The sequence below is a fragment of the Muscardinus avellanarius genome (assembly GCF_963383645.1).
Source record: "Muscardinus avellanarius genome assembly, chromosome: 6".
NCBI classification, from domain to species: domain Eukaryota; kingdom Metazoa; phylum Chordata; class Mammalia; order Rodentia; family Gliridae; genus Muscardinus; species Muscardinus avellanarius.
Genome location: NC_137791.1, coordinates 99,218,744 through 99,233,281, shown reverse-complemented (window position 1 = coordinate 99,233,281; position 14,538 = coordinate 99,218,744).

Genomic DNA, 14,538 nt, shown 5'->3' with positions numbered 1-14,538 from the left:
GGAGGTTCAGTGATTGGGAGACCTCCCTCCTCAGTTCCACTCTTTTTAATCACTGTACTGAGAACCTCCACATCTGTGAGCTGTTCAAATTTCAGCCAGGGCTTCTTAATCAAAGAAGCACATTAGTCAGCCCAGGGAATATTTGAGTGATTGGTTTTTTGCATTACATATGCCATTGTTTTGACTTTTAAAGTAGCTTTATGATTTATATACTATATATATAATCTACCCACTTATTGTTTGGCAGAGTTTACTAATTCTATATAGTAGCACCACCACCACCACAATTCAGTTTGAGAAAACTACTAGCCCCCCCCCAAAAAATTGTCTCTCCTGCTGTTTGTAGTCTACCACATGTGGGGCTTTCAAAATAAACATCACCCAGACATACCCTCCAGAATATCAATTATCAGACTTTCTGTGAGCGTAGAACACCAGTCTTATTTATTGTTACCAAACACTTTTTATGATTTAATATAAACCAGTATTGAGGTCTATTGATATGGGCAAAACTTGGTAGAAAAAGTGAAGAGAAGATCTAAAAAGCACAAATGTGATCCCTTATTAATCAAAAGGTCTGGCCAACTTAGACTAATGTACAACAGCAGCAGCAGCCACAGCAGCAGCGATAACAAGGGCCTTGAGGATGGTTAGAGAGTGGTGTGTTTTCCCTCTGTTATTTACTTTTTCTGGCATCTTCCCTGCCTCCTCTGGCTACACTTCTGCATCAACACCTAGTTGGCCTAATGAAGTCAGACAGCATCCCCAGGGAATTTTAATTGTTGTTTCACCTGTGTTTCCACAACTATGCTCTGAATATACTTCTATTCTAATCCTTCTCATATTGCAGCTATTTCTGTTCTGCCTCCCCATTGTTCTGAGATGTCCTTGAAATGCAGAGGTCATGCCACATGTATTTTAGGATCTAGATTCTAGACAGTGTCTGGAACAGTGTGGACCACTAATAAGGGTTGAATTAAAAAATAGAAGAGGTGATTAAAAAAAAAACTATGAAAGCCTTAGGTAAATATTCACAATTTTGAGTACAAATTAGAATAAGCAAAGCAATTTTAAAAATCTCTATGTCCAGATCACACCTAGACCAATGAATAAAAGTCCTATGGATGGGACCCAAAATTTTTTAATGTTCCCCATCTAATTCTAGTATGTAGCTGAAATTGAGGACCATGGGCTTAAAGTCTTGAGAAATGGTCTAAAATTGGATCATTTGGATCAACAAAATTGGGTTTTGTTGACCCAAAGTATACCTGTCTAATTATTTGAAATAGATTATTTGTTGTTAGTTGCTTGAGAAGAAATAGAAGTTCATGTGAATTCACAGCTGTTTTAAAAATATGTGAAGGCTTATCAAATAGTCAAGGATGAATATTGGCAATTCATATAGTATACAGTTACTAAAATCTGATTAAACTTTTCTTCTGAAATTTCATTTGAAAGACCATAGGGGTCTTACTTTAGGTAGAAAATTGAAAGTATCAAAGCCAAATTTGCCCTGGCAACATTAAACAAGAAAGACTGTCAAGACTGTGGCTGCAGAGGCTGGGACTCAATCTGGACTCAAAACCACTGAAAGGATAGGAAGACTTCTGTGTTGGGGTGGGGAGGACACAGGCCATTTGTGTTTAGGAATTGGCTTTACCCAAAAGAAACTTTCTCATGTCTTCCTTATATGAGCAAGGCACTCACAGAAGTTTGGCTCCTATCCTTCCTGAAACTGGAAGATATGGTTGCTATCTCCATTGATGGTTACTTTTTAAAGAGATGGATGGAAGGTTCTTGAGAAAGGCATGAGGAAGTTGTAACACTGACAAAAGACTTTGAAAAGATTTACATCTCAAAGAGACAGAGAAAAAATTCAATTTATAACTATAGGTTCTCTAAAGATGCTATAAAGAAGTGGAGGTCTGGGACTTAGAATCAAAGAGAAAATCTGTCTTGAGTTTACTCAAACTAGAAAGTGTTATAGCACACTTGGCCATAAGTCAAGTGAATAGGAAAATTCGACAAATGAAGGGTAGTAAGATCAGGCCCAGGAAGGCTGCTCAAGAAATGCCTCAGTGAAATTTAAGCAGCAAAGCTTTAGCATGACAGCCTTATAATTTTAGGAGAATGGAATAAGAAAACTAGGGAAAAAACTTGGAAAACTTCCAGAGATAACATATTTTTCTTGCATACCCTTGTTTATATCAGCAAACAAAAATGAAAACTTCTATACCTACCTCACCTACTGCTACTGAGAAGACTGCTCACAACTGCTAAGTCTAGCCGGCCTGAAGGACTAACCCAGTTTTCTATAATGGGTTAGTCCATTGGAGAGAGCCATTCAAAGGTAACTAATTTCTGGTCTCTTAATGTATTGTCCTAAGCCTGTTATGACATCAAAGGAAGTTTGGCCTGCACTTGTTCTGACAAGCCAAATTAATTTACAACTTACTGGAGTGTGGGAAGATTTCTTTTGGTTTTATCCCAGAATCACAAGGCTTCCTTCCTTCCTTCCTTCCTTCCTTCCTTCCTTCCTTCCTTCCTTCCTTCTTTCCCTCCTTTTCCCTTTCTTCCTCCAAATTCTCATTTCCCCCATCGTCCATCCTGCTTCTTTATAGCTTCTACTGTGGATACCCATTTGTTTCTGGTTTAGCACTTCAATTTTTTCATCAGTTTAACCTAGAAATTCCCATTTCAGGCCTATATCTTTAGGTATATGGTTTCCGGTTTCTGCCAAATTACCATTTATTTAATTGGTACTTAAAACTATTTTATCATTTTAGTCATTAATTCTTATGTAGCTATTTTAATCTATATCTTAAAGTAAGCTATATCTTTAAAATAGCTTTGAAACCCAAGAAACATACTGTAATAGATATTTTGTGAACCAAATATTACAATATAAAGTACATAAATATATGTGTATATATTAGCATTTCATCAATAGAGAAATTATAAAGAAAATGACAGTCACATAATTCACTGTTGTATATCCTCAAGAGAAATTATTCACTACATCAGAATAAGTCTTAATGTTCAGTTATTTATTTATTTATTTATTTTTGGTGGTACTGGGCTTCCTGGAAACCCTTCTACCTCAGGGCTACACTCCCAGACCTATTTTTTAATATTTTTTATTTGGAAACAGGCTCTCTTAAGCCAGCGAGACTGGCTTCAAACCTGCGCGATCCTCCTGTCTCCACCTCCCAAGCGCGGGGATTACAAGGATGCGCTGCCATGCCCAGCATTAATGTTCAGTAATTTTTAAAAGGTTGTAGATCAATATATTAGCAAACCATATAAACATTATACTCATTAGTTAAAATACAAAAAAAGAGACATATATATGTGTATTTTTAAAAGAATCTGAAAGTCACACAGGTACACGTGGCTTCTGGAAATGGGACGTGGAACAGTCTTAAAGACAATTTTTTTCTGCTGTAACATTTCTTTAAAGAAGAGTCTGGAGGCACATAACCCAAGTGTTAATTGTCTTCATTTAGAATGGTAAGGACAATATCAATTTGACTTGCAACCTTTGTACTTGTGTAGATCAGATAAATTTCAAGACTAAAAGAAAAAGCAAATATCACATGATAAGCCAGCCAAAAGTTCAGAAAAGGGGAATCTTACTATAAGAAGTATCAGTAATACTAGGTAAAGGAACTGCAGGGCTGGAAATATGGGCTAAATATTCACAGACAGAAATGGCTGGGCAGCCGGGCATGGTGGCGCATGCTTGTAATCCCCGCGCTTGGGAGGCGTAGACAGGAGGATCGCACAGGTTGGAAGTCAGCCTCGCTGGCCTAAGAGACCCTATTTCCAAATAAAAAATATAAAAAATAGATCTGGGAGTGTAGCCCTGAGGTAGAAGGGTTTCCAGGAAGCCCAGTACCACCAAAAAAAAAAAGAAAAAAAAAAAGAAATGGCTGGGCAAACAATTTAGTTGGAAGGAATCATGCAAACGAAAAGGATGGATAATAAAACCCATTGTCAATATATGTCCCAAATAAGTAAGTTTTAAAATCAAACCTTGGAGCCAAGAATAAAGACATTTCTACATAGAGTATTATGAAGAATATTCAGGCTCAGGGCGAAGCAGGTAGAATTTGCCAAGACATTCCTCCTGTCGACATTGTTGCTAAATTATAGAGCAGAAGAAAAGAAAACAAAAACTGGGTCAGATATTTAGTGTTAGAAACCACACTAACCTCAGAAGGCATCTAATCCAACTTCTTCTTAGGAAACCGAGACCCACAGAAGTTCCAGGCACCAGAGGAAGTGAAGTCCAGTCTAGACTCAAGCACTAACTATCCCATCGACATCAAGCATGTCTTGACTTTCTTTGAGAGAGAGGGGGTTACCCACTCGACACATGCTAATATGTATGTAGGGAGAATGAGGGGCAAAACCTGTAACATATGTGTTTTAGTCAGCTTGTCTATCTCTGTGACCAAAATATCTGACAAGAACAACTTGAATGAAAACAGGTTTATTTCGCTCACAATTTTAGAGGTGCAGTCCCTAATTAGAGGACTCCAAGGCAGAAATTGCAACTGTAGGGCATGTGGCAGAAAAAAAAGGCCTCTCTCAATCATGATGGCCAGAAACACAGAGACAAGAGGGTGCAGAGCCATATATAGTCCCCAAGGTTTCACCCCCAAGGATCCACCTGCTCCATCACCGCTGGACCTTGAAGCACTAGGGACCAGACATTCCAGACCCAAACCATAGCACTATGCTCTTGGTAGGAGGATTAAAAATTAACAGATAAGAGCCAGGCATGGTGGTGCATGCTTGTAATCTCAGTACTTGGGAGGCTGAGACAGGAGGATCCTATGTTTGTGGCCTCCCCCAGATGCTTAGTGAGGGCTTCCACAATTTAGTGAGATACTGTTTCAAAATAAAGAATAAAAATAGGGCTGGGGTGTAGCTTGGAGGTAGAATGCCCTTGGGCTCAATCCCCAGTAACACACACACACACACAGAGAGAGAGAGAGAGAGAGAGAGAGAGAGAGAGAGAGAGAGAGAGAGAGAGAAAGGAACACAAACACCTTTACATATTCATTTTTGCTCATCTATTTTATTCTAATCTGTTTTCACGCAAAAAATTATCCAAAAATATCAAAGGAATTTTTGTGTAAAGTATGCAAATTCAGAACATAAAAAAGGATGCACCCTCTGTTGTAGCATGTGTAAAAGCTGGTTTAGTAGAGTGTATGCACAAGAAATGTTTATAAAAATTCCTGTAAAGGTCATATGATAATGGTGACAAGCAGATTTTATGCAGACATTGATAACCTATCCAAGAGCCAGGTAAAGACCACTCAGAACACTGTATTAGACACGGCATGTAATTACTGGTCTCTTCTAAAAAAGGGACATAAGAAAGTTGACAACGTGAAAGCATTCGCCGTCAGGCGCCATCCACAATGAACTTCGCTGGAGTGTTTGAAATAAAATGCGATTTAGTGGAACCTCAATAAAGACATTATTTTTCAGTAACATTATTTTGATGAACAGAGAAATTCATATTTGCCTTCTCCTGCACTCACTGTAGGATTAGCCCATGTGTCTTCTAGATGATCGATGGTCCAAATTAGTCTGAACACTAAACATTGTACCCTGGGTGGATTTAAGCAATAAGTTTTCAGGGGATTAGTCAGTGCCAGCATGTGTGGCAGAAGCAGTTGCTAGCACAGCAAGGCAGTCTGCCCTGGGAGAGGTGGTCTAGGCACTCCCCATTTTTGCCTGCATGGCAGACAAGGGCAATTGCTAGGACGTTTCTTAGATTCTTCTCTTTTTGCCTCAATTAACACATCAGCAAATGCCCTGAACTATTAATTGAGATGTTTTTAGTAACCCATGAAATCAATGTAGAGATTAATCATGTGGAAAAGGACCCTGCATGGGAAAACAAGTCCAATCTCTAAGTTGTCCTTTACCTTACAGATTAAGTTCTATTATATTTCAAAAGGTCTTTGACTGACATGATTTTTAAGTCAGATTTTTTAAATGATTTGCTCACAGGGACTTTCACAGTTGTTTTGGTGTTTGCCATTGAAACCAGGGGTTTTCTACCTATAAACCACACTTCCATCCCTATTTTTTAAAATTATTATTATGAAAGAGGACCTCACTAAGTTGCTGAGAGCCTTGCTAAGATGCTGAGGCTGGACTTGAAGCTGTGATACTCCTGTCTTAGCCTCCCAAGTACTCATATTACAGTATCCTCAGCTAACCTGGGAATTTTATATTCCAAATTATAATCTCAACTTTCAAGAGAATGGAAGGTGTGGGATTTGCTTTTTATTTTCATGTATATTTATGGTTTAAATGAATACCCATGTAGATACATGTGATGATTAAATTTATGTATCAATTTGGCCAGGTCTCAGTACTAGATATTTGAGCAAACATTATCCTAGACATTTCTGGAAAGATACTTTTCTAGACACATTGACATTTAAATCAGCAAACTTTGAGTAAAGTACATTATACTCCAAGATGTGGGTGGGCTACATCCAATCAGTTGAAGGTCTTAGTAGAAAAAGACTGACCTCCCCAGATAAAACAATAATTCTGCCAGCAGACTGCCTTCTAAATTCAAACGTCACATAAGCTCTTCCTTGTGTCTCCACACTGCCGGCTTACTCTGCAGAATTTGGGTTTGACAGCCCTACAATCATGTGAGCCACTTCCTAAAAATAAAGCTCTTTCTCTCTGCACACACAACACACACACACACACACACATACACACACACACACACACACACACACACACACACACACACACCCTGTTGATTTTGTTAATTCTGTTTCTCTGGACAACCCTAACTACCACACCTACCACTGAGCTCAGGAAATAGCAGAACATCACCAGCGCCTTTGAGGTCCACTGTGTACCTTTCCAGAGTCATTCTCATTTTCTGTTGCAATACTTATCATGAATAAATATCTTAATAGTGAAGATACTTGATCAGCAAAATCTCTCAAGGAAGAGACTGGGCATTCGGCCCAGTAGGTGGCACAGACCTCACTACATCCAACGTGGAGATTTGCATCAGACTCAACGAAACACGTAAATTGCCCCAGTAATGTCCCTCCTTGTCGCTATTTACATCATTTTTCAAACCCAAAATACGTCGGCTTGGATTTCACTCGCGCAGCCTGCAGGCCAGGGCAGCTCAGGACACCCTCGTGGGTCTTATTACTGTAAAGCAGTGACATTGCTGCAGGCTACACAGCAGAAACTGTTGGGCGGAGCTCTCTTCCTTCTCGTTCTTAATGCTTATGGCATCCCTTCCTGTCCACTCCCACCTCCAGTTCCTTGTTTCAGGCCTTCATTTCATTTTGTGTGCAGTGTACTGCCTGGACTCTCACTGCTTTTAGAATAGTTTATTATGGCAAATAAACTATTATTAGATCACAATTTCTTTCTTAGAAGCCTTCCTAGTGGAGGCCTAAATCTTATTCTCCTCCTCTAGCATGTTCCGTCCACATAAAAATTTTTACAATTCCTAGACATGCTTTATACTTTAACATATCTATGTTTTTCCTATTTTTTGTTTGCTATTTTGCATTTGGCCAAAGGCCTTTCCTCTGATTTTTTTTTTCTACCAGGCTGGTGCTACTCATAATTCAAGGCTCTCTGAAATGACAAATCCTATGTAAAACTTTTGCTAGCCCCTTGTCCTATGAGCAGAATTCATTCCCTGTTTTCTAGACTCCCATGACACTTGATTCCTATCTCCATCATTAACGTTTATTATAGCAGCATTTCCCAAACTGGTCTTCAGCTTGTATGTTGGTGGAAGGGAATTCTAAAGGTCAAACATTGAGCTCAGCGTAGAATCATCCCACCCCACAAGGATTAAGAGATTTTGGTAGGTCACTCAAACCGGCCTGGAATTTTCTTTCAGAACAAATAAGTATGAATAGGTTCCTGGGACTTGCATGTCCATCACCTTTTACTTCCGTACTAGTTTGGTGCATAGGCCTGGGCGTATCTATACCCTTGGCATGAACACAATGGTGCCTGGCAAGGAACACGAAGAAGAAAGAGAAGCCATAGGTATAGCCACAAGGGCCTGCTGTTCCTTCGCATTTTTCTTATCATAACAAGGAACAGACTCCTAAACGCCCCCCTCTCTTTTGCGTATCCATTGCCAGTTTCTTGTTTCATGTCTTCATTTCTTTTTTTGAACACTACTGTGTCTCTGCTATGTAAAAACACTACCCTCAGGTGGCCAGCCATCACAGAGACGGCCAGTCCAATACCTGTGAAGACCTCCACACTGACTGGTAACATGAGCATAATATATAAATTCCACATGTGGTAGTCTGCCACGCCGTCTTCCCAGTCTAAACCTGAGCATGGCTCGTTTTAGCAGGAATGCTGCACGGCAGACATTCCCTGGAACAGGCGCGGGACATCTCCTTCTGGGGAATAGTATTAGGTATGGGTACTTGGGGATTTTTTGAAATTGGCCTCGTTACCAGAAAGATAGTTGAGACTTATGTTATTATTAATGGCCTCAAATTGTTTAAAATAATTCAAGATTTACTCCTTGAAGCTTTAACATTTATGTATGGGTTGCACTTAATTTTCCAATTACCGATCTAACAAAAATTCTATAAAGACTCAGACAATAACAAGCAGAACAAGCCTTAAAGGCAACCGATCCTCCCCAGACTTTTCCCAAGCAAATATTAATAAACCTAAAAACAAAGCCAAGACAAGTTGTTCCCACCGTCATGAGTTCTGGGAAGCCAGCATATTTAATCAGAGGTAGGCTATGGTAGAGTGGCTACTGACCCCCAGTAACCCTACCCCTTTGGTTGTACAGTGGGTATGTGGACAGCAACAGAATAGATGGATACCAGGCACAGCCTTGGGACATGGGAAAGTATGAAACGTTCCTCTCCTTAGTAGTCCCTATTGATTAAAAAATAATGACGAATATCAATCAGAGAGTATAATGCTTAGTATAGGATATTATTTTGATATTACATTAGTAGTTAATAATAAACTTCTGATCTTTTCCTTGGTTGCTTGTAAGAGGAAATGTTCCCTTAAAAAGAAACTGGCCGCCTGTCACTTTGCCTTGCTGTATTAGTTCTTTGTATACTTACTAATATATTAATTCTGAAAAAAAAATGGTAAGAGTAGAATGTAGCCAAAATAGAAAGTATAAAATGCTTGCCAAAACCGAAAGTAGAGAGAGCAAAAAGGGAAACTAAAGAGAGCAGCTTCACTCTCCATTGCGTCTGTGTGCTGTTTCTCCGCCGAACTTCGCAGACCCCTCACTCCACCGCTTGCAGACCCCCGACTCTTGCTAGGGCTGGGCCCCAGCAGTAGTTCTTTTGCCTGCAAAATGTTTTATTTACCTGTTTATTTACCTGAATTTTATTCGTGTCTTCGTTTGGCTGACTCTTCTGCATCCTTCACATTTTTAAGCTCAGATACCGCCTGCTTCAGGGAGTCCTCTCGACTGCCCACATCGAAGTTGATCCACACTTCTTAACCTTCTCTCATCCTAGCAGCTTTCACATTACATTACAATTGTCTGATGACTGCTCTTCTCTCAGACAAGACTACAAGGTCATGATGTCCAGGACTTTGCTCAGTTTGGGTCCCTAGCACCTAGTGGGCCACAGAGCAGTTAGTATTATAAATATACAAAGCCCCTTCATACTTGTCTTCCAGCTGAGAAAGCATGATAGTAGGTACTAGAATGCCTCGGTCCCCCAAAGAGGGGGATGGGGGATGGTCTAAACTAAAAATAGGCAGACAAGAATTAAGAGGTTTAGATGTCCTCCTAGATTGTAATTAGCTCCTGGCACCATTAAAGGCCAATAGGCTCAACACAACATTGATATCCATTTTGCCATTTGCAAAATGACATTTTCTTTCTGTGATGAATGCAAGGGCTTCAGTTAGATGATCAGGACATTTCCACTAACCTCTCAAGCTTCAGACTTGTCAGAAAGCAAGAGGTGTGTCTGAACTTGGTTATTTTTAAATCCCGCTAAGTCAGATTATTTTGCTATTATTTTATGCTCCCCATTGTATCATAAAAAACATGTGTTGGTTCCTCTGGTCTTGTGTTTATTTTTTAACACGTAAGTTAAGAAAAAATTCTCAGGATACTCCAAATTCAGTATGTCTTATCTCTACACATCCATATGCTTTGGTTGTGTTACTTAAAGCTTCTGACAAAAGGCTGGGCTTGTGAGAAAAAAAGGTTTTGTAAGTACTTTAATGAGAGTACTTGTAGAAGGTGCTGAGGTGGTGATTATAGACCATGATCCTTAGAGTTCCAGGACTTGGATCTTTCTACCTTTCACATTAGCAGGGTGATGGAGACTAAGTAGCAAAGGACAACAGATGTGCAAACTTCACTTTGAACTCTAAAACCGGAGTTTTATATTTTGATGTTTTTACAAGATTTTGTTGAAGAGATTCAACTGAAGATGAGAACGTTCTTGAAATATGTTTATTAAAGTATCTGAATGGGAGACAGATAAATTAAGGGAATCTGTAGCTAAGTAATAGGCTCTTAGCAGCACTAGATTAAGGGGCTGACTGTTCTAAAGGGATATGCCTCATAACTCTTAATTCCAAGAGACCAATTACCACGTACGGATGCGCTCATGAAAACCTTAGCACGCTAACACACACACACTTGTTTTCCCCTCTACCAAGGTCACATATAAGTAAGGTGGTAGCAAGTTATTCTGAAAATAAGCAGTAAAAACTGATTTAAGTAAATGTAGTCTTCCAGTTATTTAGGCTCAGACCTTGGAATTATCCCTGATTCCTCTCTTTTAAAGCTCACACAATGCTGGGCATAGTGGTGTACACTTGTAATCCCAGTACTTGGGAGGCTGAGACAGGAGGATCACAGGTTCAAAGCAGCCTTGGAAACATAATGAGGCTCTCAGAAACCTAGTGAGACCCTGTTTCCAAATAAAGAATTAAAATCGGGCTGGGCGTGTAGCTTCGAGGTAAAATGCCTCTAGGTTCAATCCCCAGTACCAAAATATAAAATAAAATAAAGCTCACACAACAACGTGTGAGCAATCTTATTAGCGCCACCTTTGTAGTCAGAATCTGATAATCTCCTTCACAGTTACCATTCTGACCTAGGTCTAAATCCTTTCTTCTCTGGATTGCTAAAATCACCTCTTGACTGGTCTTCCAGCATCAATCCTTGTACCCCATAGATTATAGTTACCACAAAAGCTCAAAGGATCCTGTTAAAACATAGGTTAACTGTATTAGCACTCCACCCCAAACCTATCTAGCCTTTCCAATTTATTCAGGTTCATATCCAAAGTCCATACAGAGAACTGCAAGGCCTTCAGGATTTTGTGTTTCTGATGTCATCTTCTGCTACTTCCCACGGCTACCACAGCACTACTCCAGTGGCAGAGCCTTGGACACATTGGCGTTTTGCTGTTCCTCCAACTTTCCAGGCCTCAGGGTCTTTGCACTAGCCGTGCCTTTTGGCGGGAACACTCTATCCTGATATTCCTGTGGTCTGCTCACTTCGCAACTTCAGATCTTTGCTCACATCTTTCACTTTTTAAAATACACTTTTATTGGTGTACTGTAATTGTACATCATAATTAGGTTCATTGTGATGCAGATATACGTGCACATAGCACTTTGATGTGATATTTTCCTGACCGCACCCCACTTAACCATAAAGATTAGTGATATTGGTAATGATATATTCCTATGTGGACAGAACATTATTTGAACTATTTTCTTCATCAAGCCTTCTTTTTTGCCTCCCCATCTTCCTCCCTTAACTCCTTTCTACTATTTTACTGGTCTTTTCCCTCATTACCTGAAGTCCTTTGGTTTCCTGTTTTTTTTTTTTTTCTTCTAGCTTTCATATATGAGAGAAAACATATGATCCTTGGCTTTCTGAGACTGTCTGATCTTGCTTGGCATATATTCTCTAGTTGTGAAAATAACATGAGTTTGTTTTTCCTTATAGGTGAGTAAAATTCCATTGTGCTTATATATACCACATGTTTATTATTTATTCATCTGTTGACAGACACCTAGGCTGATTCCATAGTTTGACTATTATAAATTGTGCTGCTAAGAACATGGATATGAATGTATCACGATAGTGTCCTGACTTTAATTCTTTTGGAAAGATACCAAGGAATGGAATAGCTGGGTCATATGGTGGTTCCACGCCTAGTCTTTTGAGGAACCTCCATCCTGATCTCCATCATGGTTGTACTGACTTAGAATCCTGACAACAATGTAAGGTCTATTTCCCCACATCTTCACCAATATTTATTATTGTTTATACTCCTGATGATTTCCACTCTGACTGAAATTAGAATGTCACTTTCTTGATAAACTCTTCTAAAAGTCAGAAGCCATTACTTTATCTGACTCTGACACTCCCTCTCCTTTTTTTTCTCTCCCCTCCCTCCCTCCCTCCCTCCCTCCCTCCCTCCCTCCCTTCTCTCTCTCTCTCTCTCTCTCTCTCTCTCTCTCTCTCTCTCTCTCTCTCTTCTCTTTTTGTGGTACTGGGGCTGGAACCCCAGGGCATTCTACCTTCAAGCTACACCCCCAGCCCTATTTTTTATTCTTTAATTTGAAACAGGGTCTCACTGAGTTGCAAAGGGCCTCACTAAGTAGCTGAGGCTGTCCTCGAACCACCATCCTCCTGTCTCAGCCTCCGGAATGCTATGATTACAAGCGTGCACCACCACGCCCGGCACTCTCTCTCTCTCCTTTTCTTCACTGCCATTACCTCCAGAGCACTTTTTTACCATCTGACCTCTTACATATTTTACATTCATCTAATGAGGGCAAAGGTGTTTGTTTTGTTTACCTCTGAATTCCATGAACCTAGATGGTGCCTGCCACATTTTTTATTTTTTTATTTTTTTGCGGGTCTGAGGATGGAACTCAGGGGCATTTGACCTCTGAGCTACACGCCCTGCCCTACTTTTTTTGTTCTTTATTTTGAAAACGGATCTCACTGAGTTGCAGAGGGCCTCACTAAGTAGCTGAGGCTGTCCACGAACCATGATCTTTCAGGTCTCAGCCTCCCGAATGCTGTGATTACAAACGTGTGCCACCACGCCCGGCCTGCCACATATTTTTAAATACATAGGCCAGGATAAGTGGAGATAGACAGCATTTGGAGTACAGAGACTTTGAAACCAAGTACTTATTTCACTTCTCTCCAGCCTTTTCTAATAATTGATAATCTGAGAGTTTCAAATTCTTCCTGCCTTCCCAGGTCACTCTATATATTAAAATTCAAATAAAACATCAAAAACTCCCTCTTGCTTGAAAGATTCCCAGAAAAAAAGAGGGGCTGATCTCCTCTCACCCTGATTTTTGCTCCTCCCTGACTTTGTAATCCCATCTGGTTGCTCTGGTACAGATATAGGCATTCCTCCCCATTTTCCCCAAATCCTAGTAGAGGCTAGTGGGCATAACAGGTCGTAAGATACCATGGGTCAGAAATTTTCAACCTTTTCATGTGTTACTACTCCGAAAATGAATATATTTGTACAGTCCACTCAGGTAAACCAACTGATCTACATAGGCCTTGGCATAAGATTTCATTTCATTTTTCATATGTAACAAAATTATAATGGTATTTAAAGTTCAAAGTACTGGGGAAAATATTAAACTTTGAATTTATATAAACATTTCTTATAAAAAAACTTTGCTTTGAGATTGCATAAACATTATTGAACATCTTTTGCTCACTCTGGTGAACATTTTTCTCATATAATTTTCACTGAGATGCAATACATGCACAGTAAAATTTACCCCTTTAAAATGTACACCCATTTTTATAGTATTATTTTTATGTACTTTTATTGGTGCATTGCACCCACACATCATAACAAAGCTCAGAGTGATAGAAATATACATGCACACAGCACTTGGCAACCGTCCCCTGTCGGGAATCCTGCCCGACAGCTGACGGGGCTTGGCGAGATGATGAGTACCGGACGACTCGAACACAAACCCACGAGCCGGGAGTCAAGTCAAGCGAGATCTCCCTTATTTCTCTCCAAGCAGTTCTTTATATAGCACCAAGCCACGAGGGGAATTTAGCCTAGCCTATCCGGGATAAGGATCGCTATCAGGCCGAATCTTCTTAGGCTTAGGCGCTATATAGACACACCCTAATCTTCTTAGGCTTAGGCGCTATATAGACACACCCTATTACTTAAAGCTTTGCCTTAGGCCATAGGCCGCTCAGGCCAAATCTTCTTAGGCGCTGTACAGACACACCCCATCATATCCCCCTTTTTCTTTTATTTTATCGGGACTGTGCCTGTCTTAGGTCGTTCCCATCGAGTACCATGAATTACCCGTCATTGGATAGTACAGATCATGCTGTACTTCCTGTCTTAGGTTTCCATGGCCCCTGGGAATCTTACCCGTCATTGGCTACCAGCCCTTCAACATGCTTTGATTTTCCCCATCTGGGGAAATTGTAAGGTGGGAGAGGGGTGGTCGTATTCAGAG